At 36.7% G+C, this 23,497-nt stretch overlaps 1 protein-coding gene and 1 non-coding gene across 2 annotated transcripts in view; one reads left to right on the plus strand and one right to left on the minus strand.

The window, feature by feature from the left end:
- Pgant2 (polypeptide N-acetylgalactosaminyltransferase 2) overlaps window positions 1-23,497 on the minus strand; it is a 375,458-nt gene that overhangs the window by 133,456 nt on the left and 218,505 nt on the right. The window lies entirely within an intron of this gene.
- Window positions 11,866-11,937, plus strand: TRNAY-GUA (transfer RNA tyrosine (anticodon GUA)). The gene has a single exon. It is a non-coding gene; the product is annotated as a tRNA-Tyr (tRNA).

The raw sequence follows: 23,497 nt of genomic DNA on the forward strand, positions 1-23,497 counted from the left end.
TGTATTTTACGCAATATCATCGAACGACAGGGTAGCAAACGGTGTTTCCGGTTCTCAACCGTTAATCCGAAGGTATAAGCAGGTTAATATTAGAAATGTTAGTAAAAATAAAATGATGTCTCTGCATTTTTAAATTTCTGTCGTCACTTGCGCTGAATCGATGATTTGTCTTACGTCAGTTTTGTTAGCCGTAGATTTTTTATCCGACATTGAATCATATCTAATCTGAAATAGCTTACGTTTTAACAGTTTTATTTACTTTTTTTTCAACTTCTCATGAGGGTATCTTTTGTGACAGTTTTCTTTTACTAACAGATGTCTTACCTAAAGTTTGGAAACTTTAATTTCGTTTTGAAATGACTACTTCTAACTTTGAAAGAGTAAGGTATCCGAAGATGAACCGCGAGTGTGAGATCCTACAAAATTTCCGTCTGAAACTCAAGAATATCAGGAGCAGTACTACTTCCCGCCACACACAATTCACTGTTGTCTTCTGTCTTCTTTAGAAGAAAGTTTGTAAACTTGTACGACAGCTATCACAGATTCTTAGGTCTGGCGACAGATTTGAGGGGCTCGGGCGTAAAACATGGTAACTGATATTTTGGTTAAAAATGATATACGTAATGTATAATATGGTATCTTACATTCTGCGTCTAATACAGTAGTTAGTTTCTCAGCATCTCAACAGATGGTAGAAGTATATAGATTTGACTTTCCTGGTAACAGTATAAACTGTTGCATTTATAAATGTTTACCTGCTTAATAACTTCAAAAGACTAAAACGTTACTTACCATGTTTTACTCCCGAGCCCCTCAATTATATTTTCCATTTTCAATTTCACAATACATATCAAAGGTCACCCAACTTATAAGTTTTTCTTTTCCGGTCGTTTTGCTTCAGGATATCAAATGGATTGAATTTTCTACGCTGATATATAGAATACATCGCTGATGAGGGATATCATTTTCAACAATAATTGAAGATTTAAATTGATAAATATCCCAAGTCCAAAATTTACAGAATTTGACTTTTTGCCTGACATGTCGTGTTTTATATAGGCCTATGCTATCATGCTGTAAGAAAGAATATCCCAAGTCCGATTCTAAGCCCGTGTTTTTTAATCATACAAATTATTTCTATACTCTTATAGTGCAAGCCTATACGATAGTTTTTTTCCCCTCCTGAAAAATTTACTTCAGTGGACTTGGGATGTCTGTCAATTCAGTCTTCAATTTTCATTGTCGTGACACAAGTTAGTATTCATCATTATGAGTTTTAAATATCGATTTATGCTTTCAGTAATTCAAGAATGAAGCGTGTGAAATGGACAGACAGAATAAGAAATGGAGCTGTGCTAGAAAGAATAGCTGAAAAAAGAAAAATGCTGAAAGTGATCAGGAAGAGAAAAAAGAAATTGATTAGTATTTAGTATTTATTTATTTAACCTGGTAGAGATAAGGCCATCAGGCCTTCTCTGCCCCTCTACCAGGGATTACAACTATAATATGAAGAATAAAATTACAATTAATATTAAATTTACAATTACGATTACAATAAAAATTAAAGTATGACAAGATTACCTGATTAATGAAAGCTAGACATTTATCATAGAAGTTAAGAACAAAGAATATTTTTGTGTTTACTGAATTACAAATTAAACCTAGAATAACAAAATTCTATAGTGATGAAATTACCATATATTGAGATATTTTATGATAGATTAAGAGAACTATTTACAAGAAACCATGTCTGAACAAGTCTCAAATACTGACCAAGTGCCTAGTAAGTCTGCGTTTTAATTCAATTTTATTTCGACAGTCCCTGATGCTAGCAGGTAGCGAATTCCAGAGTCTTGGCAGGGCTATTGTGAAAGAGGATGAGTATGAGGAGGTGCGATGGGATGGTATTGTTAGTATTGTTTCATGACGAGAGCGTGTGTTCAGATTATGGTGGGAAGAAAGGTAAATGAAGCGAGACGACAGGTACGACGGAATAGAAGAGTTCAAGATTTCGAAGAGAAGGAGAAGTGAATGTAAATTTCTTTTCTTATCTAGTTTAAGCCAACCTATTGTTTCCAGAGATGGGGTAATATGATCATATTTACGAACATTGCTTACAAAACGTACACACAAATTATGAGCACGTTGAAGTTTCGTTTTGTTGTCGCTGGAAAGGTCAGTCGGTAAAATGTCAGCATAGTCAAAATAGGGAAATACAAGCGTGTGCACAAGGGGCTTTTTTAAGCAAGAGGGAAGATGAACATTTAGGCCTATCCTTTGGTTAGGCCACTGGTAAGAAGAATCTGCTTATTGAAGGATGCACTGGAAGAAATGGCGAACGGAAGAAAAATTCGGGCCAGAAGACGATATCAGATGATATGCGGAGACTATGTGGACGGCAGAAAATAGGAAAGATTGGAGAATGCTCGGCTTGCAGTGGAAGACCTATTCTTGGATAGAACACTGTTGGCGAAGTGCATCAACATCGGTTAAAAACGCAGTAATCATAGATTACGAAACGACGGTTAAACAGTAACCGTGGTTAAAATGTAATTTCTGTGCACCATTCATAATCACCGATTACTTAAACATAGTTAGCTGACACTTCATTTAACCAGAGTAAAGTCTATGATGGTACACTGTTTCTACAAAATGACTAAAGGAAAGCATTCATACCACAGCAAAGATAATAGTCAACATCTAAAAACGACTGCGCTCACTCCGTTCTACATCGAAGTGAACATGTCCTACATTTTCGCGTTGCATTTGTTTGCCTTTGGGCACTGTTATATTTGCGAGTTGCATTTCTTTGTTTTTCATTGCTGTTAGGTTAAAATCGTACAAAATAGAAAATTGAATGCAAAAATGATTATATCCCAATGTGAGGTTAAGTATCGATAGACTTACTTAATAGATTTAAATATATTATATAATAAAGAAGGAATATCCATAAAGGAAAAGGATGCAGAAGATTAGTAGAAATGTGTGTAAGACCCAAGATCCCATTTACACCAGGTTACTGTTCATTATTCTAAGATCCATCCATAACCTCTCTTTGTTCAGCCAGTGACAGAGAAAGAGATATTCAAGTATTCCCTCTTAAAATACAGAAAATAACAGTTACATACAATCTTAACATAAGGAGCTGATCAACAGAAGAAATATGACTGTTTTTGAGTTATTGCAAGTGAGCCATTTGTAGATTTTGATAAACAAAATCCCTCCTGACATTTTCTGTCACCTAATTCCTCGTAAAGATTCTCTCTTTCGACTAAAGAAACTTCACACCCACGCTCTATCCAAGTAATTCAAGTACTGTACAATAATAATCGTCTTCGAAGTAAACATCTGTGGCTCTGGCCGCCATTTTGCTTTACTTGCTCTACTAATCACTGGTTATCTCCTTTAACCGCTCGAAAATGGCCGGTTATAGATTACTGTGGTTAACCTCCTATTTAAGTCGTAACCGAGGTCGATCCACTGTAAAAATGCTTAACCAGAGGTTAGATGACAATTTTAACTGGTGGTTACACTAACCGACGTTGATGCACGTGGGCATGTGAATGAATCGATGAAGCACTGTAAGCGCAGCGATGTGTATATGTTGTGTATGTCAAACTTATTGGCACTAATTCTTAAACATTGGTCGAAGTTATAAAATGCAAATACGACAATAGAATCAGACATTACATTGAGATGCAGCATGCGACGTGACGCCATTTAATAGGAAGTAAGGCGTGCGGCACAAGTGATTTATTTGTACAGGCAAACTTTATACAAGGAAAAGCAGCATATGTCGGCATAGATTCTCATTATTCATCATTTTATGAACACATTTCTGCTCTTCGCGCTGCCATATTGTGTCAAAATGTAAAAAAAAGTTCAGAGATACATTGCCTTACAAGAAATGTCAATTTGTCGTAAGAATACTCGGAATATAGTGGAATGGCACATAAATCTTGAACGCGGAACACGTGTTGATAGAGAAGGCGTGGAACTTAATACCTCTGCATGACTCGGGTGTATTAATTGCAGCCATATTGTTGTAAGCTGATTTATGCGCTTCCGATGTACAATTTTATAAACTTGAGAACTTTCTCCCCTTTGTACAACGCTTCAGCGTGAAGGTGCATGTTGAAGATTTATGACATTTAATTTTGTTTCGCTCGCTTTCTGACTTTTCCTGATACTCTCAACATAGCTTACCTATATTTCAGTTGCAAGAATAATATGTTATTCACTGAAGTGTGAAGAACAAAATGAAGTTCGGCCATTCTTTTGTACCTGATACGACAGTTGACGTCTTTTCCATACCACCCTAATAAATGTATATTGTTCATATTATTATTTAAAGGCAACAATTTAACTTAAGAATTTATTTACACGTCTTCAAATTTTCATGAAAAAATGGTCCGTTTAAAAGCAAAACACATTTAGTCAGTAATATTACTTCTGAGAAAAAACGCCTTAATATAGGTTTGTAGCATAATGTCTCGGTTTTCATTTAGGCCCAAGAGGGTTTAACGGACGTGACAGAACTTGCACCTCTCTTTTTTTGCATTGATTAACATTATGGCCAAACTCTGTTAATATTTTGAACACAATAAGGCTTCATTTATTCTACAAAATAATGGAATATAACATTTCATAAATTAATTTGGTTTACAATAAAAATTTTTTCGAGAATTTAAAAAATCTGTCTGCTGTAACTGATGTGACAAGTAATAAAGTACTTACTTACTGGCTTTTAAGGAACCCGGAAGTTCAATGCCGCCCTCACATAAGCCCGCCATTGGTCCCTATCCCGAGCAAGATTAATCCACTCTCTATCATCATATCCCACCTCCCTCAAATCCATTTTAATATTATCTTCCCATCTACGTCTCGGCCTCCCTAAAGGTCTTTTCCCCTCCGGCCTCCCAACTAACACTCTATATGCATTTCTGGATTCGCCCATACGTGCTACATGCCCTGCCCATCTCAAACGTCTGGATTTAATGTTCTTCATTATGTTAGGTGAAGAATATAATGCGTGCAGTTCTGTGTTGTGTAACTTTCTCCATTCGCCTGTAACTTCATCTCTCTTAGCCCCAAATAATTTCCTGAGCACCTTATTCTCAAACACCCTTAACCTATGTTCCGCTCTCAAAGTGAGTGTCCAAGTTTCACAACCATACAGAACAACCGATAATATAACTGTTTTATAAATTCTAACTTTCGATTTTTCGACAGCAGACTGGATGATAAAAGTTTCTGAACCGAATAATAACAGGCATTTCCCATATTTATTCTGTGTTTAATTTCCTCCCGAGTATCATTTATATTTGTTACTGTTGCTCCCAGATATTTGAACTTCTCCAAATTTATCAAAAGATAAATTTCCAATTTTTATATTTCCATTTCGTACAATATTCTGGTCACGAGACAGAATCATATATTTTGTCTTTTCGGGATTTACTTCCAAACCTATCCAAAATTCCCGTGTTTTCCCTAATCGTTTGTGGATTTTCTCCTAACATATTCACGTCATCCGCATAGACAATCAGCTGATGTAACCCGTTCAATTCCAAACCCTCTCTGTTATCTTGGACTTTCCTAATGGCATACTCCATATCTGGAGGCCGTCTCCTCGATCCGCAACCTGAGGACGCGCCATGCCGTGGTGATAGGGACGCACAATACATGGAGTAATAAAATATGAATATTAATTAATTACTGCTTATATATAGAAGAACAACCATTTTTAGTCGGTTATTTTACGACACTTTATCCCTGCTCTGGTTATCTAGCGTCTGTGTGAGATGAAGGTGACAATGCCAGCAAAATGAGTCCAGGGTACAGCGCCGAAAGTTACCCAGCATTTGCTCTTAATGTGTTGAGGGAAACCCCCAGTAAAACCTTAACTAGGTGGCTTATCCCAACCAGGATTTGAACCCGGGCCCGCTCGTTTCACGGCGAGGCACGCTAACCGTTGCACCACAGCGCACGAATCTGGCCGGACAAGAGTATTTTTCTTCATCATCAAAAAACCATGATTTATTCCGTGCATATTATTCACAAGTAACTGTTTAAGTAAAAAGTAAAATATTTGGGGCTAAGAGGGATGTTACAGGAGAATGGAGAAAGTTACGCAAACAGAACTGTACGCATTGTATTCTTCACCTGGCATAATTAGGAACATTAAATCCAGACGTTTGAGATGGGCAGGGCATGTAGCATGTATGGGCGAATACAGGAATGCATAAAGAGTGTTAGTTGGGAGGCCGGAGGGAAAAAGCCCTTTGGAGAGGCCGAGACGTAGATGGGAGGATAATATTAAAATGGATTTGAGGTTGGTGGGATATGATGTTAGAGACTGGATTAATCTTGCACAGGCTAGGGACCGATGGTGGGATTATGTGAGGGCGGCAATGAACCTACGGGTTCCTTAAAAGCCATTTGTAAGTAAGTAAGTAGTAACTGTTCCTCAATTCCCTGCATTATTTTTATACTGGTTGACTGAAAGAGAAGATCTGTCAGTGAAAATAAACGAATTAAATAAGTGAATAAATAATTTAAATTGTAGGAAAGGTCATCATAGTATTATTCCTTATCACTCTAATGCATTGTGAACAGTCTGCGGGGTATAGTTTTGATCAGGAATAGAACGTCAACTGCATCAAAACAAGATGCAATTGTTCCCTAACAATACCTGTGTCGCGCGTGAAACATGATGTCACGTCAATATAATCCAGCCCTGGGCAAAAAGGGGAAGGGAAAAGGAAAGGATAAAACCCTGTCCTTTTCGCTTATAACGCTTGAGAAACAAACGCTCAGTATGGCACTTGCATCAGTGGTGGATTTTAGGCGACCAGCGAGAGCCGAAAGTTTGGAAAACCTATGATGCCTGCTTTATAAAACCGTCAGTGAGCAATGTTTACCTTCCTGTCTACTCGTATCGGTCAGAAATATTACTGTTTCAGCCGGGGAAGGTGGAGTGGGAAGTTAAGAGGTGTCTGCAGTGACTCGATTGAAGTATTAGTGCCCAGGCCTGATACAGTCTATGAACAACTACCCTTATGCGCCAGTCACTATCACTAAGAAATGACCACACGATTCCACAGTCTTTCTCAGTATCACAACTTAAATACTCGGTCACAATATGATAACACGCTAGAAATACCACTCCACACATCATCTCTTTATTCTTCATTTTTCACTGTTGCTACTTCTCGTCACTGGAATTTTCTGCCGCCTGAAGTCAAAGGCTGCCAAACTTTAATTTCCTTTAAATGTAATTTAGAAAAATATCTTATGTTGAGTTGCCAGACCTAACGCGTTGCAAATATTTAATGCAATGTGTTCCACTGTATTTATTTTTATTAATTTTTTTATTTTTCATTGTTTCTTATTTTTATTGTGTAATCATGTAAATCGTGTTTATTTATCACTTAACGCCAATATGTATCCCACTGTATTGTTTTTTATTATTAATCTATTTTTTTGTGTACATTTTATTCAATTGTCGGTTTCTGGTTTAATTATGTAAATCCTACTTCATTGTAATCTAATACTAATATGTATACTAATGTGTTTATTTTTATTTCTACTGTGTACATTTTTTTTTAAATTATCGGCTTCTGTTTTTATGTGATTTGTATTTGATTCTAACAACATTAATATGTATTCCACTATGTTTATTTTTATTTTATGAGGTAAATTTTTATGTAACTACCTCCTTTGATCTCATTATGTACCTAAATTGTATCAGTATGTAATTACTTAATTCTGATCCAGTTCTATGTTCACCTATGTAAGCAAGTTTTAATCCTGGTTGAGTGTAAGAGAAGGCCTTACGGCCTTAACTCTGCCAGGTTAAATAGTGCCATTATTATTATTATTATTATTATTATTATTATTATTATTATTATTCAGTCAACAGATTCCGTATCATATTATTTTGTTGTAGGCCTATGTATAGTAGGCTATCTCCAAAAACATTAAGGAGAGTTGGTCGTTATCGGCGTGCAAAATAATGGTAAAAATAGCCTATCTTCAAGCAGTCATAAACATAATACTACTATTTATCAGAGGTCTTTCATTTTCCAGTGATGTGTGTACATAAAAAGCTTTAAAATTAAAAAAAGAATGGTTGCTCTAGAGTAAATCTTTACCCTTAAATTAATTTTTTAATTTAAACATATTTTTTTTTATAAATTCACTGCATGCCTGAGATCAGGTACGCTTTATTCATTTATCATAGGACACATTGAATTGAAATTTTAGCCACTTACTGCTAACAGATACTAAAACATACCTTACTAAAATTATGAATGTATCTGTAATATTATGGCCATAGGGCTTATACCAATTATAACCGTCAATAAATAATAATAAAAAATTGACGATGAAGATTGGTATAAGCCCTATGACCAAAATATTATAGCTATATTAATAATTTTGGTAGAGTATGTTTTAGTATCTATTAGCAGTAAGTGGCTAAAATTTCAATTCAATGTGTGCTATATTAAGTGGATAGAGTGCACCTGATCTCAGGCATATAGTGAATTTATAAAAACATAATATTTCAATTCAAAAATTATTTTAAGGATAAAGATTTACTCTAGAGTAACCATTCTTTTTTTTTATTCTAAAGCTTAATGAGTATAAATATATCACTAAAAAAGGAAGAGCTCTGATAAACAGTATTACATTTATGACTGCTTGAAGATAGGCTATTTTTAGCATTACTTTGGATGCGATAACGCACACACGAATAGGGAAGATACAATTTACTTTTACCATTGGCATAAATATAATGCGATGCTAACATTTAGGCCTCTTCTTGTGCTATGCTTGGCCAGGGAAATGTTAATTTTCCGAAGTAGTTCATAGACTACCCACGTAACTTAGGCGGTAGTCCGTTTGTCTTCTGATCCGAAGCTGTGCTCGGACGTGGGTTCGATTCTCGCTTGGACTGACTTCGTAGATGATTTTTTTTCCCGAGGTTTTCGCCAACTGTAAGGCGAATATCACGTAATTACATAGAGGTCATCGACCTCATCTCGTTAAGTACTATTTCGCTATTACCAATTCTACTGATGCTAGATAATATTATAGCAGTTGATATGGCTACCAGACATAAAGTCCAAGATTACAATATCCATACATCAAAATGTCCATGAAATAATGTCCACGTTGAAAATATCCATGCTAAATCGTCCAGAGCCAAAATGTCCATAGTTCTATAATGTCCACTTCACTCTGATGCCCAGAGCCATAATGTCCATAGCTCTATAATGTACACTATATCCATTGTTCAAGGTAGTTACAGTAATTATGTAAAAATTTTCAAGTACAGAACTAACCAGAACTGAAATTTTTTAAGATGGAACGAAATCCTCAGTTAGTGCCATCACAGAAGGGTGAGCCACTTCTTTCTTTTCGTGGGTACCTGCACCAACATCATGACTTTAATAGAGATAGGACAAAAATATATTGGCAATGCAGAGAAAGAAAATTTGTAATGCTACAATGATAACAGCAACCTGGATAACATTCGGGTTTTGCGGGATGGCACAGATAAGCATTTACATAGTGCCCATGAAGCAGGTATAGAAGTAAAGTGCATCTTGAACCGTGTTAAAGCAAGAGGAAGAGTGTTGGCTGTACATCATCCATCCATTTGGCGATTTATACAGTGTCTAAAGTGCGAAGGAAATGAAATTTGGAGACAAACATTGCAAGAAAGAGGGGGGCGTACACAAATTAAAGAGCCGGTGAATAAAACGTATTTGACGAATCAAAGACAAATTCTCCACATTGTGAGAAACTACAACAGGTACAAATAAAATGGAGAAATTCTCTTATAGCTACCTTAAAAGTATTGGTTACCATCTTAAAAGTGGGGCTCTGGTTCCCGATGATTAATAACTTCTTTGTACGAGTTATGGAATAAAATTTACTGTGTTCTATTCAAGCAGAATTTCCTTTTGAACTTCGACATTATGGGCATTTGACACTATGGACATTTTCACGTTACGAACGTTTTATCATATGGACTTTCTGACGTATGGACATTTAGTACATGGACATTTTCACCGTATGGACATTTTGTCCTTATGGAGATTTTATCATATGGATGTTCTATATCTATAGTATGGAGCAGAAATAACTAAAATGCTCTCTCAATTAATATCACTCAATAAAAGAATTGTATTCCAATGGATACCATCCCATTGTGGAATTCTGGGAAACGAGTTTCCATTGTTGAACGTTATTTTTCCAGTCGTTCTTCTGCACGTGTTGTAGACGAATTTCGTAGGAATTATCCGGATGTGGCAGTGGCTAACAATTCGACCGTAACGAGATTAATCGCCCGTTTTAGGGAATGTGGATCAGTGCTTCTTGACAATGATGAACGTGATTGTTGGTTCCAGGAGGACAGTGCCACATATCACATATCTAATGAAACCATGTAGTTTTTGCGCGAGTTTTTTTTTTGGTGAGCGTATCATTTCTCAAGGATTATGGCCCCCACGTTCCCCAAATTTCTACCTGTGGGGTTATCTTAAAGGAAGGGTAGGCCTATACAAAAACAGGTCGCACACTCTGGAGGAACTAAAGAGGAACATAACAACGGAGATTAACAAATCAGTGTACACGTGCTCAAAAAAGTGGCCGCAAACATGGTAAAAAGAGTTCGTACATGCATTACTGAACGGGGCTGCCATTTTCAGCATATGTTGTGAAAAATGATGTAACACATGTGAAAACTGATGTAAGTAAACGTAATAAATGCATCTTTATACATATATGTGAACGGATTATTAAGATGTGCGCGACTTTTGGATCACTCTAAATATATTATCGTTATGGAAGTACGAATTAATATCTCGGAGGAGCAGAAGCTCTTGGAGTCTATTTATGTAGAAAACTAATTTCTGTTCTTTCGACAGCTATTCTTGGTTGAATATTAATGCTTGTTAATATCATGACTAAGGAGCGGATTCCTATGTAATTAAATATTCGTTTTGCATGTGATAAAACATATTTAACAAAGTTAAAAATTTCGAACATGAAGTTTCAAATTTAAAACCCGAATTTTATTTCACATAAAAACACATATTTTCACAAAAAATTATGTAAATACATATTTTCAGGAAATCTATTATAAACACATAAATCTTGAGTTTTTTTACTTAAATAATTTTTTTACAAGAAATTTTAAATATTTTAAAAATAAACGAATTATATCACTCAGAAGTACGTTATCTTTTTTTTTTAAGAATTCTTGGTTGCTTCGTGTTTCTAAGCGCTGTGTGGTGTATCCGTGATCCATTTTCGTAATAGTATCGCCTCAAGTTCTGAGAACTGCTAGGCAACATATCAGTGTTATTGTTAGAGAATAAATTAACATGGACAAGGAGGAGAGATCTGCAACACATAATTAGGAATGAAAGAGTGATGCAACGGAGAAAAATTCTTTCCGGCGCCGGGATTTGAACTCGGGTTTTCAGCTTTACGTGCTGATGCTCTATCCACTAAGCCACGCCGGATACAACCCCGACGCCGGTTAGAATCGTCTCAGATTAAGCTCCATCTCTTGGGTTCCCTCTAGTGGCCGCCCTCTGCACTACGTCATAGATGTCTATGAACGCAGGACCGAAGTCCATACATGTGTTGAGGTGCACTCGAATGAGTGACTGATTGGCCGGGATCCGACGGTATGGACGCCGTCTTAAATCACAAAGTGATTTATTACGCATATCATATATATTTTGATGTACCGAAGTACATATGATATTTCCATGCAGATATTCTGCGTCATCATATGATGAAAGAGTGATGGAACGGAGAAAAATTCTAACCGGCGTCGGGGTTGTATCCGGCGTGGCTTAGTGGATAGAGCATCAGCACGTAAAGCTGAAAACCCGGGTTCAAATCCCGGCGCCGGAGAGAATTTTTCTCCGTTCCATCACTCTTTCATCATATGATGACGCAGAATATCTGCATGGAAATATCATATGTACTTCGGTACATCAATATATATATATATATATATATATATATATATATATATATAATTAGGAATGTTTATTGTTGCTGAAGATGATTTCATTCCACGCTTTGTTTGTGAAACACAACAGATACGAGGTTGGGTATGAACATTATTTAATTTAAACAAATCTCTCGCCTCTCGCTCATGTCTATCACGTAAGGCAATATATATTATCTTTTTGTGATTCCCTGTTATCGGGCTTCGTCAATCGATATCCTTCAAGATATACTGAAAGATGGTTGTTTAAAAAGATTTGGCTTTCCTATTAGCAAATCTAAGCTTTTTGTGTGGCACCATAAAAAACTCGATACATCCAAAAACCTGTTGTCTGAAACAGGGAAATTAAACTAGACTCGCTACCAGGTTCAGAAGTACAAGTACTAAGGGACAAATTCCAGAATGTGTTTGGGAAAAACAGTGGATAAATAAAAAAAATGTGTAAAGTTTCTCAGGTATTGGAGGGTGTGCCTGTAGGTTAAATTGACGGTGTATGTGTTTGTGATATTAATCTCTTTAAATATGCACGTCTGACATCCTGTGACGTGGAAAGATCGTTTTTACAGTATAAGTCGTTGATCAGAGATAATCGGCATGCATTTGTGATGGAGAATTTGGAGATGTCCTTTGTTGTTCACTGCAATTCTCGGCCAACTACTAGCACTCAAGTGTGGTTGGTGAGTACCTAGTAACATTTTTTTTTCCAAACTAAGTAAGGTATTTTTGTCATATTAAAAATATATATATATATATATATATATATATATATATATATTTTATTTTTAACAAATATTTTCGTACTTTTTTGCACATAAAAATAAATATATTTATATTTTTTAGCACATAAAAATCCGCTCCCTAATTATGACAGTACAATTTAATGTGTGTTCCTTTAAATAATTATTTTTCAATTCGTATTTGTTAAGGAATACCTCTTCTCTGTCGTAGAAGGCAAGCTCGAAGCCGCATAGTAGACTATGTGCAGGCCTGACACAAGGAGTGGAGGACTGACAGTCTTCCTGCCGTAATCCTAAAAATAAAGCACATTTTATGAAGAGATTGCTGCAGTTCCTTTGTGTCGGGCCTCCTTAAAACCGACAATCTATCGCCTGCAGTACATTTTCATAACGATCTCGCATGAAGGTGGGAGAATAAAAGAGGAAGAAAGGAAGATGGCTACGGAAATGTTACGTAAGATCATTTTGATTACTTTCATACCATGTTAGTGTCTGGCATAGCAGGCCAATTCAGGTTCCCTGCACTTGAGTCCGTCCCAAGGTTTAAGACATTTGGAGGCGTGGAGTACACTGAGAATCCGGAATCTGCAGACGCGGCGCTGCCAGTCAGCTTCAGAGACCACCGCGGTCTAAACTATGCACTATGCCAGCCGTGGCGAAAATGTCATCGTGCGCCGAGCCACTGTGTAACCTGGAACGTGCATAGCACCTATGGAGGGAGGCGGACACCCGAAGGGGAAGTGAAGTAACTGTCTGACTTATTAACGGATTTCCATTTTCCTTACGTCAAGCACTTAACTATAATTTTATACAGTAGAAGACTACAAACTAATGTTTAGTACGTGTAACGAAGAAAGACATGAACAAGAAAACTTAGGACACATGATCAGAACCTAAAATTAACTGTCTTCAGAATGTCTCTGCCACAGAGTTTCAACATCAGGAATTATGTCACTTACTGCCAGTCGTAGGTGATCACGAAGGTATTTGTCTGTCAGTCGTGATCTAAATTTGGTTTTTACTATTTTCATTGTTGAAAATAATTTTTCACAAACGTAAGTTGTAGCGAACATGGCTTCAACAGAGCAAGCGAAAGAACGAAGCTTCAGATATTTATTTTTTGACAAAGATTTGAAAAGTTCAACATTTGTCAAGTCCGTACATCTAGCTTTCATTTAACATCACATAGTAAATCTGTGAGTTTAAATTGAAGATCTAACCGCAGGGTCGACGTACAGAGATAATAATAGTAATAATAATAATAATAATAATAATAATAATAATAATAATAATAATAATAATAATAATAATAGTAATAATAACAACACTTAACCTTTTAAAATGTTTCATCAGTAACATGTAGTATAAGGCCGTTTTATGTCATACAACCGTTTTCCTCGTAATACTTGTGAACAAATCATACATTTAATATTCTCATCATATTGGCAGCAAAAAAATGCGTTTTCCCTCCTACTTGAAAATTTCGTTGTTGTAGATGTACTGTACATGTATTCGAGAGAGGCATTGCAATGATATGTCACTCGCAGGTCAGAGACAAATACAAATGGAACGGGTTTGACTCCAGTGAGTAAGAGGGTGGGGGTTGTGGGAGGTAGAAAGCAAGAGAAATGCACAGCTACTATTGCGAGCCACAATTTGCTCGTGAGTCAGATTTTCACCACGGCTGCACTATGCAATCGATAAATATATAAAGCGTACACAGTTTTGGAGTTGCTTTGTCGATAGCAATTGTGCTGTCCAACTCCCACATTTTGCCTCAATTGGTTCATGTTTTATGTCTGAAAAAAAGTTCGCGGGCGAGTTCAGTAGTCGTCCACAGCTGGATCCTGAATCCTGGTTGGGACAAATTACGTAGTTGAGGTTTTTTCGAGGTTTTCCATCAACCAATTGAGCAATTACGGGAGCATCTCTAATTTGTTTTATATTTTAAGGGGAGAGGATGGTATTTGTTAAAACTTTTTTCCTATTTGGTGTAAAATATTAATTTTTTGTATGTAGAGAGCTCATAGCTGTGGCAACTCAACCAAATAAAAATATTTTGAAAAAAAAAAAAATTATTTGGTGGCCCAAATTTGAAAAAAAATATCCCCAATGCAGGATTGTACTAAAACCGATATATCTAAGCTGTTTTTAAAGATAGATTCAAACAGTTTTTTCAATGTATTTGCAAGAGCATGTTCTACAAACTGTCTGTAACAGAATTTTGATATTAGTCCCTACGTTTGTAAAATAAACGATTAAACTTTAATAACAATTTTCTGATTTCCTTCCTTGCAAACAAACGGACGTATTTTTGAAATGAAATCAATTAATAAAATTCTGTTACAGAGAAAATTTTCCTAATAGTCTAAATAATATGTGTTCTAAATTTCATGCATATATCTTTAATAGTTCAGAAATTATATCCATTTTTGTCTGACAATGTAGCAAAAAAAATTGAAGGTACTGGAAATCGATAAAAGTGGGCGTGTGATTTAAAAATCCATAGCGCAGGAAGTTTAAAAATGAGTCTCAACATCCGATAAGGGCATAAATACCCACAAAATGTTATGCAATGCATTCCATACATACACAGGGTATTTTAAAGATTTTTATTTTTTAAAATTTATTCATTTTTCATCAAAAAATATCATCCTCTCTCCTTAAGAGGTTATGTGCGTCACAGCATTTCCTGAAAGAAACCACCCAGCCACTCAGAATGTCGCCTATTTATACCGGAAATTCCTACAAAAGCGATGACATATTAATAAATGAATAATGTATGTTGATGCTTCTTTATTTCAGTGATTTGTATCATTATACAAGGGAGGCCGTGTTAAAACAGTTGCTGTAGATCTGTGATTTCGGAATCAGATGAACTGGAAAGGATTCACCTGAAACGTTTTTTAACGAAATATTAAACTTAATTTTAATGTAATCGAAAGATATTATTTGTACACAAATCAGTGTGGTTAATAAATGTGGAATGTATAAAGACAAATAATTAATTTAGCGTAATTAATTCTGAAATATTTAACTGTGGTATTAATTTCCAAATGAATTCAATTCTCCGTAATATCTTCTTCTTCTTCTTCTTCTTCTTCTTCTTCAGGTGTTACAACTTCGTAGAAGTTTTGACCTTCTTAAATATTTTCCGCCATTCATATCGGTCTTGGATGAGTCTTGGCCAATTCCTTAATTCCAGCTTTCTTATATCCTCTATTAGCCTAAATCACCTTTCCATCTGTTCTTCGGTCTTCCTCTACTCTTCGTATTCATAGCTTTCCAATTATAAATTTTGTTGACTAGGCCTGTCCTATCTACTTTTGATCAGTTCCCTAGATATCACATGAAAATTTTATTGGGGGATTTCAATGCTAAAGTAGGACGGGAGGATATTTTTAGACCAACTATTGGAAAAGAGAGCCTACACGCAATTAGTAGTGACAATGGAGTTAGATTAGTCAACTTTGCCACATCGAAAAATTTAATTGTCAAAAGTACAACATTCCCCCATAAGGATATACATAAATATACTTGGACTTCTCCAGATGGATTGACACACAACCAAATAGATCACATCTTGATAGATAAACGGAGACATACTAGTATAGTAGATATTCGAACTTTCAGGGGTGCAATGACGTGAATATGTTAGGAGAAAATACACAAACGATTAGGGAAAACACGGAAATTTTACTTGAAGCAAGTAGAGCGATCGGTTTGGAAGTAAATCCCGAAAAGACAAAGTATATGATTATGTCTCGTGACCAGAATATTGTACGAAATGGATATATAAAAATTGGAGATTTATCCTTCGAAGAGGTGGAAAAATTCAAATATCTTGGAGCAACAGTAACAAATATAAATGACACTCGGGAGGAAATCAAACGCAGAATAAATATGGGAAATGCGTGTTATTATTCGGTTGAGAAGCTCTTATCATCCAGTCTGCTGTCCAAAAATCTGAAAGTTAGAATTTATAAAACAGTTATATTACCGGTTCTTCTGTATGGTTGTGAAACTTGGACTCTCACTCTGAGAGAGGAACATAGGTTCAGGGTGTTTGAGAATAAGGTGCTTAGGAAAATATTTGGGGCTAAGCGGGATGAAGTTACAGGAGAATGGAGAAAGTTACACAACACAGAACTGCACGCATTGTATTCTTCACCTGACATAATTAGGAACATTAAATCCAGACGTTTGAGATGGGCAGGGCATGTAGCACGTATGGGCGAATCCAGAAATGCATATAGAGTGTTAGTTGGGAGACCGGAGGGAAAAAGACCTTTAGGGAGGCCGAGACGTAGATGGGAGGATAATATTAAAATGGATTTGAGGGAGGTGGGATATGATGATAGAGACTGGATTAATCTTGCACAGGATAGGGACCGCTGGCGGGCTTATGTGAGGGCGGCAATGAACCTTCGGGTTCCTTAAAAGCCATTTGTAAGTAAGTAAGTAAGTAAGGCCTGTCCTATCTTCATCCATGCGGTTGATGTGCTCGAACCAAGCTAGTCTACGTGCCTTTATATAATTACTTATGTTATGGTTTTGTATTGATTTATTGAGTTCCATGCTATTTCGAATTCGCCAGTTGCTATCTCTTTCTTTAATTGGACCAAATATCCTTCTGAACACCTTTCTTTCGAAAACTAGAAGTTTTTGAATAGCTTTTTCTTCAGCGTAGGCTAGTTACAACTGGCCTAACTGTTGTGTAATATAATCTTAGTTTTGCTTGTTTTGATGCAAGTTTATTTTTAAATAGCCTTATATTCGCAAAGTAAGCTTTGTTACCTGAATTAATTCTCTCTTTAATATCTTCTTCGATGGTGTTATTAGAGTTCACTTTGGATCCAAGATATTTGTGGGAATTCACTCCTTCTAGTGCATTCCTGCACAAACAGCGCTCAACGAGCGCGCGCGCTCCTTCGGAGCGGGAGAGCTTTGTTTACCGCTCGCCGAAACGGAGAGGAAGATACGTCAGAATGACATAGACTCGCTATAGGTAGAGGAGAGGGAAACGACCACTCAGCTATCTAGTGGAGTGCAGTGTGTAGGCTTATTTTCAGTAACTGTTTCACGTTGCTTACCTACTGCTACAGTACAGTGTGGAGGAATCTAAAAGACGGTACATAACATTTAACATTTAACGATTTACAGCTCGAACTTATTGATCTTCAATGTGGTCTAAGGGCTAAAGATCGTTTGAATAATCTACTAGCCTGGTTGAGTTTTACAAGACTAAACATTAGCAATAATATCCACGACTACACAGGCTGGCTGTGAAAATGATTGCTATGTTTGGCTCGACATTTATATTTGTGAGCAACTGTTTTCTATAATCAGCATTAATAAAGGCAGGCATCGAACATCTGTAACTGATGTTTCATTATGATCAGTAGGCTACTGTTGCTTTCAGCTGCCAACAGCATAAAACCTCGTTTTGTTGTACTGATAAATAAGAATATAACAAAATGATATTGCACATTTAAGTAGCTATAGAATTTTTATTATTTCTGTAAAATAAATATTTCTTTATTAATTAATAATAGTCCAAGATAGTTTTGCGAACACTGAACACTCGTAATAGCACTTCCTTTTGTGTATATTTTGTACGAGATTACCCCTTCTTCCAGTCCACCCTTATACAGAGCGCAGCTAATTTCTGCATTCCGCTCATGAGCTGTGAGCCGGCTGGGAGAGCGCAAAACTTGTGCAGGCCTCTTCTAGTGTGACATTATCTAGGTTAAAATTACTTACATCTTTTTGCACGGCAGGGCATTTTAGATATTTTGTTTTCTCGTTGTTTACTATTAACCCATATTGCATTGATTGCTCTTTAAGATCCAGCATGGTTTCAAATAATACTTGTTTTGTCCTTACTGTTATCAATTTGTCGTTTGCATAGGCTATGCATTTCTTCAATCTTGTGCTTATGTGGCCTCTTAAATCCAGCTGCTTTATTATTAGATGTACAGGGACATCATTTTATTTTTACTTTAATTTTTATTGTACCTGAGTTTGTGAATGTACTTCACTCCCATCCCCTCTACTAATGAAGTTCCAACTGTCCTTCACACAGAACCAAGGCCGCATATAGTAAACAGTACTGAGTTAGTGAGTAGGGTACGTTCCAGAAATATGTTCGCGTTTTCTAGCGACGAAAGAGCTTTCAATATTGAATCATATTTTCGCACAGGTACTGTCGTCCGTTTGCCTACGTCGCATCCCGATTCCCCCCCCCCCAACCCGCTTCTGCTCGCCCCTTTGTAAAGGCTAGTGGCTGGGTTGTCTTAGCTCTTTTCTGAAAACAATAATTTCTGTTAGGAATTGGACGTCTACGTAATATTAAACAACTGTTTAAATTAACTTAAATAAAAGGGCCTCGTTAAGTAATTAACAGTCACGTGATTCCCCCCCACCCTTTCTACGATCCTGCATTACAATCACTTGGACGGACAGTAGATAACATGTCTGAGTAATTTTACCTGTGCAGGTCGGGCAGAAGTGAACATTGAATTTACAGTACGTAAGGTACTATTTTACTAGTACGAAGGACGAAAGTGGTAATTGGAATTGGAAGTAATAGTCTATAGTGCGATAATATGCACAAAAGAACTGAAGCCTGTATCGAAATGAATGGCCACCATTTTCAAAAATGTGTTTAAATATCCATATTATGATTATTTCTCAATTAACTTCATTCTCTATATTGTACGCTAATGTGCTGTAAACAGTATAATATTGTGACAGCGACGTGAGATTCGAACTCACGACAGCGTCCCGCAAGAGAGCAGATCGCGCGGAGCACTGAGGGACGGCGCGCGGCGGAGAGAAGAGAGGGGGGTGTATTACGTCAACGCGACGAGGGGAGAGTGCGCGCGCAGCTGCTACTTACGGAGTAAAGGGGGACGGACCCTCCCGAATCTTCTAGAGAAGTCCGTCCGAAGTGGAGATAGTCAGATAATTCGAGAAGTCGTACTTTCCAGAAACTGTGGTGTGAGTATAAATTACGCGCGCGAGTGAACGCGAGGCAGTTTTCAGTTATTCAATCAGTAAGTAAGCCAGAGCAAGCAAGCCAGTCTTGTGTACCGGAGTTCGGCTCGAGTGTGCGTCCGTAACTGTGTCAGCATCCGAAGGCCTTAGTTCGAGTGCAGTGGACCGCAGTTGGAGGGACCTGAGTTCGAGTGCAGTGGACCGCAGTTGGAGGGACCTGAGTTCGAGTACAGTGAACTGTCTCTGAAGGTCTGTGGTTCGAGATACTGTGAACTCGAGTGACTGAGCTAGAAGAACTGTGAACTGTGAACTGATAGTTCTGATTTGTAAATAGTGCTTTGTAAATATTAGTTAAGATTAACAGTTCATTGTTGTTCGTAATAATCCGAGTAAATTGTCATTGCCGTCAGTGGAGTGCTATAACGAATACTGTGTTGAGTGAAAATCCTATTGTTGACGAGAGTGTTTAAGGTGAATTGTAGAAAGGAATTATTGTTGGAAGAATAAAATCCTATTGTTGCGTTGAAATAAATTCACAATATACTTACTTAATTACTTACTTACTTACTTATTGGCTTTTAAGGAACCCGGAGGTTCATTGCCGCCCTCACATAAGCCCGCCATTGATCCCTATCCTGAGCAAGAATTAATCCAGTCTCTATCATCATATCCCACCTCCCTCAAATCCATTTTAATATTATCTTCCCATCTACGTCTCGGCCTCCCAACTAACACTATATATGCATTTCTGGATTCGCCCATACGTGCTACATGCCCTGCCCATCTGAAACGTTTGGATTTAATGTTCCTAATTATGTCAGGTGAAGAATACAATGCGTGCAGCTCTGCGTCGTGTAACTTTCTCCATTCTCCTGTAACTTCATCCCTCTTAGCCCCAAATATTTTCCTAAGAACCTCATTCTCAAACACCCTTAATCTCTGTTCCTCTCTCAAAGTGAGAGTCCAAGTTTCACAACCATACAGAACAACCGGTAATATAACTGTTTTATAAATTCTAACTTTTAGATTTTTTGACAGCAGACTAGATGACAAAAGCTTCTCAACCGAATAATAACACGCATTTCCCATATTTATTCTGCGTTTAATTTCATCCCGAGTGTCATTTATATTTGTTACTGTTGCTCCAAGATATTTGAATTTTTCCACCTCTTCGAAGGATAAATCTCCAATTTGTATATTTCCTTTTCGTACAATATTCTGGCCACGAGACATAATCATATACTTTGTCTTTTCGGGATTTACTTCCAACCCTATCGCTTTACTTGCTTGAAGTAGAATTTCCGTGTTTTCCCTAATCGTTTGTGGATTTTCTCTTAACATATTTACGTCATCCGCATACACAAGAAGCTGATGTACCCGTTCAATTCCAAACCCTCTGCGTTATCCTGAACTTTCCTACTGGCATATTCTAGAGCAAAGTTAAAAAGTAGAGGTGACAATGCATCTCCCTGTTTAGCCCGCAGTGAATTGGAAAAGCATCAGATAGAAACTGGCCTAAACGGACTCTGCTGTAAGTTTCACTAAGACACATTTTAATTAATCGAACTATTTTGTTGGGAATACCAAATTCAATAAGAATATCATATAAAATTTCTCTCTTAACCGAGTCATATGCCTTTTTAAAATCTATGAATAACTGATGTACTGTACTCTTATACTCCCATTTTTTCTCCAATATCTGTCGAATACAAAAAAAATCTGATCAATAGCCGATCTATTACGCCTAAAACCACATTGATGATCCCCAATAATTTCATCTACATATGGAGTTAATCTTCTCAAAAGGATATTCGACAAAATTTTATACGACGTCAACAAAAGTGATATTCCTCGAAAGTTACTACAGTTAGTCTTGTCCTCCTTCTTAAAAATTGGTACGATTATGGACTCCTTCCATTGTTCGGGTAAAATTTCCTTTTCCCAAATTGCAAGTACAAGCTTATAAATTTCGCTAGATAATGCGCTTCCACCCTCTTGTATTAATTCCGCTGGAATTTGATCAATACCTGGAGACTTGTACTTTTTCAGATTTTCTATTGCAATTTCGACTTCAGAAAGTGTGGGGCCCGGTATAAATGGCTCAGCAGTTTGTATTTGAATTTCGTCCCGATCATTTCTATTTGGCCTATGTATATTTAGTAGTTGCCCAAAATAGTGTTTCCATCTATTCAAGATTGAATGAGAGTCTGCAAGCAAGTCACCATTCTCATCCTTAATCATGTTTACCCTTGCCTGATATCCGTTTTTAAATTCCTTTATACCCTTATATAAATCTGGAATGTTTTTATTCTTACTATTTGTTTCTACCTCATTCAGTTTTTCCTTCAAGTAGTCTCTCTTTTTATTCCTAAGGGTACGACTTGCTTCCCGTCTTTCATTGAAATAATTATCTCTATTCTCCTCAATTGGATCCTGTAAGAATTTCAATTTTGCCTGTTTCCTTCTATCTACTACAATGGAACAATCCTCATCAAACCGCGGTTTCTTTTTCTTAGTTTCATGATAGCCTATGCTCTGCTCAGCTGCAATTTTGATATTATCTCGGATATTGTCCCACACGCTATTAACGTCTAACTCTTCCTTAGCTTCGTCGGAAGTTGCTAAAGCAGCAAACCTATTTGAAATTTCAACCTGATAACGTTGCTTAGTTTCGTCGTCCTTTAATTTCAGAATATTGAATCTACTAATATTAGCTTGTTGCTCTACTCGCTTGGCTACTGATAGTCTTTCCCTTAATTCTCCAATTACCAGAATTACAGTCTGCCCCCCTGAAAGTTCGAATGTCTACTATACTAGTGTGCCTTCTTTTATCTATCAAAATGTGATCTATTTGGTTATGTGTCATTCCGTCTGGAGAAGTCAACGTATATTTATGTATATTCTTATGGGGGAATGTTGTACTCTTGACAATTGAATTTTTTGATGTGGCAAAGTTGACTAACCTAACTCCATTGTCATTACTACTTATGTGTAGGCTCTCTTTTCCAATTGTTGGTTTTAAAATATCCTCCCGTCCTACTTTAGCATTGAAATCCCCCAATAAAACTTTCATGTGATATCTAGGCAAATGATAAAAAATGTGTTCCAATTCCTCATAGAAGCTATCCTTTATATGGTCGTCTTTCTCTTCTGTAGGGGCGTGAGCATTTATAACTACGATATCGCACCATCTACCCTTAAGTACTAAATACGATAACCTGTCACTGATAAATTCGACCTTTTTTACTGCTGATTTTATTCCCCCACCCGCTTCTGCTCGCCCCTCTGTAAAGGCTAGTGGCTGGGTTGTCTTAGCTCTTTTCTGAAAACAATAATTTCTGTATAATATACACTGCATAATGAATACGTTCGCATGGATAACTTTGTTCGTGAGTAAAAACACTTATTGTTAATACTGTACTGTATTTCGATTAAACAAAAACCTAATGAAAATTATCAAACTCAAAATTGCGATATTTCCTAGTTTACGTAAATGTATGAACTACTTTTCTTCCCTCCTACACCTAGTAAAGTGACTTGTTTGTATTTTACGCCAATAACATCGAACTCCAGTCGTGGAAGGGGGTAGCAAACGGTGTTTCCGGTTCTCAACCGTTAATCCAAAAGCATAGCCAAGTTAATATTTAAAATGTTCGTAAAAATAAAATGATATCCCTGTATTATTAAACTGAATAATGTCCCCTTATTGCACTCTAGAGTTCAC

This window comes from Periplaneta americana, chromosome 15 (assembly GCF_040183065.1).
Source record: "Periplaneta americana isolate PAMFEO1 chromosome 15, P.americana_PAMFEO1_priV1, whole genome shotgun sequence".
Taxonomy (NCBI): Eukaryota; Metazoa; Arthropoda; class Insecta; order Blattodea; family Blattidae; genus Periplaneta; species Periplaneta americana.